Source organism: Ornithorhynchus anatinus, chromosome 1 (genome assembly GCF_004115215.2).
Source record: "Ornithorhynchus anatinus isolate Pmale09 chromosome 1, mOrnAna1.pri.v4, whole genome shotgun sequence".
Taxonomy (NCBI): Eukaryota; Metazoa; Chordata; class Mammalia; order Monotremata; family Ornithorhynchidae; genus Ornithorhynchus; species Ornithorhynchus anatinus.
This window is the reverse complement of record NC_041728.1, coordinates 164462676-164465354: the sequence shown is the minus strand read 5'-3', so window position 1 is coordinate 164465354 and position 2679 is coordinate 164462676.

Here is a 2679-nt window from a genome sequence, read left to right as displayed (position 1 = left end):
GACTTAGACAGAGTCCCTGGTCCTTGTAAGGTTCTCTACCCCATTTTCTACCCATACTCACTAGAGTGTAAGCTCGTTGTGGGCAGGGAATGTGTCTCTTAGATTGTCATAGTGTTCCCAAGCGCTTAGTACAGTGCTCTGCGCACAGTAAGCACTCAATAAATACGATTGACTGACCGACTCACGATGAAAAACTGGTACCTAGGTATACAAATCGACTAAACCCAGGAGAAAACCCAATTATTACATTGTTCCCTGGAAAGCGGGCCAAGTGTTGCCGATTTTATACAAGCAAATCTTTCATCCCTCATCTGTATCTGCTCCCCACTTCCAGCTCACTTTTCTGTTATTTCCCGTTTTGCTGATGGAACTTCCTAACGTTAACGGACAACACGTCCTTTACTCACGGTCGTGATCACCGCGGTACGCACTCAGGTCGGGCCACCCAACTTGAACGCAAATCAAGGCTTCCTTAACCAGAAGATTTAGAGCGATAAGAGAATATAATCACTAAAAGGGCTTCGATTTTGTAGGAGGGAATATCAATATGTCGCCCCCACACTCCCTGTAGAAATTGATGACATTGGCTCCTTGCTGCTTTGGGGTTGATTTTGTTTGACAAAAAAACCCTTTTCAATTTTTCCCATTTTACTGCTTTTCCTTTTTTGTCGAGGAGTGGTGACTGTAAGCTCGTTGTGGGCGGGGAGTGTATCGGCGTCTCCTATGGTGCCTTCTCCCTAGTGCTTAGTACAGTGCTCCGCACGGAGTAAGCACTCGATAAGATCGACTGAGTAGGACATATGACTTTAGCAAAAATTTTACTCCTCAGAAACATCTGGCACGGTGCTCCGCCTCACATTCTCTCTCAAATTTTTTAACCCTTCTCTCCATTAGTTGCTAAAATAGTTGTGATTAGGTGACAACTGATGCTTCTTGAATGGTGCTTCTTGACAATTACGATCACCTCCCCCGGAAGCAGCGTGGCTCAGTGGAAAGGGCGCTGGCTTGGGAGTCAGAGGTCAGGGGTTCGAATCCCGGCTCTGCCATTCGTCAGCTGTGTGACTGTGGGCAAGTCACTTCACTGCTCTGTGCCTCAGTGACCTCATCTGGAAAATGGGGATGAAGACTGTGAGCCTCACGTGGGACAGCCTGATTACCCTGTATCTACCCCAGTGCTTAGAACAGCGCACATCGTAAGCGCTTAACAAATACCAACATTATTATTATTAGGCTGCATCGACCCACTCTGTTGGATTGTACCTTCCCAAGGGCTTAATACGGTGCTCTGCACACAGTGAGCGTTCATTAAATACCATTAATAGATTGATTAATGGCCACATTCTGTCATGACCTCATTGGCCAGTCATCGCGATGCCCCTAATCAATCAACCAGTCGTAGGTGTCAGTTGTGGGCTTACTGTGTCGGGATCAAGAATTTTCATATCAGGTAACTGACGTTGGACGCAACTGATGATGTATCTTTCCTCCTCACGGAGACCGTCACAGAAAAGTCGCTCCAGGCAGCTCTCGGACTTAAAACGCAATCGGTTCTTGAAAAGTGGGTTGCACCTTGGCAACAGTTTTCTCCTAAGAACAGTTTTTAAAATGGGGAATTGGGTGGGCTGGAAATCCTTTTCTTACCCAAATTAGGCAGATCGTTGTGCATAATCAATTATAGAGTAATTACATGAATGCAGTCATGTTACACATAGCAACCATACTGGTAGAAAAATCACATATAAAGTTAAAACGTACACAGAGAAATGTAGTTCTGTAAATAGGCTCTAACCTGCAAATATTCTGAGTTATCGGTATAGCTGTAAATACCATGGGGTGACAGTGTGTTGAATATCAAGTGCTTAGAAAAGCGGCGTGGCTCAGTGGAAAGAGCCCGGGCTTGGGAGCCAGAGGTCATGGGTTCAGATCCCGGTTCAGCCGCTTGTCAGCTGTGTGACTTTGGGCAAGTCACTTAACTTCTCTGGCCCTCAGTTACTTCATCTGTAAAATGGGGATAGAAACTGTGAGCCCCACGTTGGACAACCTGATCACCTTGCTTTGTGCTTTGCACATAGTAAGCACTTAACAAATGCCATTATTATTATTATTATTATTACTAAGGGATAGAGATGCAAGTGCATCGATGACGTAGAGATGATGGCTTAGTCAGGGAAGGCTCCTTGGAGGAGGTAGAATTTTAAGCAAAAGGTGACACAGAACGGTGGGGGAGAAGAGGAGAGGAGGACTAAGGAAAGGCCTCTCGTAGGAGACGGTGCTTGTAATAAGGCACGGTGAAGGTAGGGAGAGTGACGGACTGTCGGCCATGAAGAGGGAAGGCGTTCCAGGCCAGAGGCGGGACGTGGGCCAAGGGTCGGAAGAGAGGTGGGTGAGAGGGAGGAAGAGTGAGTCGGTCGACATTAGGAGAGGAGAAGCGACTCGGCCAAGGTCACACAGCAGGCAGATGGCACAGCCGCCGTTCCGGGCCTCTGACTGCCGGGCCCCTGCTCGGGCGTTTTCTTTACATCTCAGGAGGGTACTTTCTGCTTTCAATGGAAGGATTGTTAATGTATAAATATGTATCAAGTGCCATGTATTTTTCACCGTGTTACTTCACAATTCATGTTCTGAAATCTGGTGCCTTGGTATTGATTTTTTTAGTTGTGAACTTCTTTTTTCCTTAAT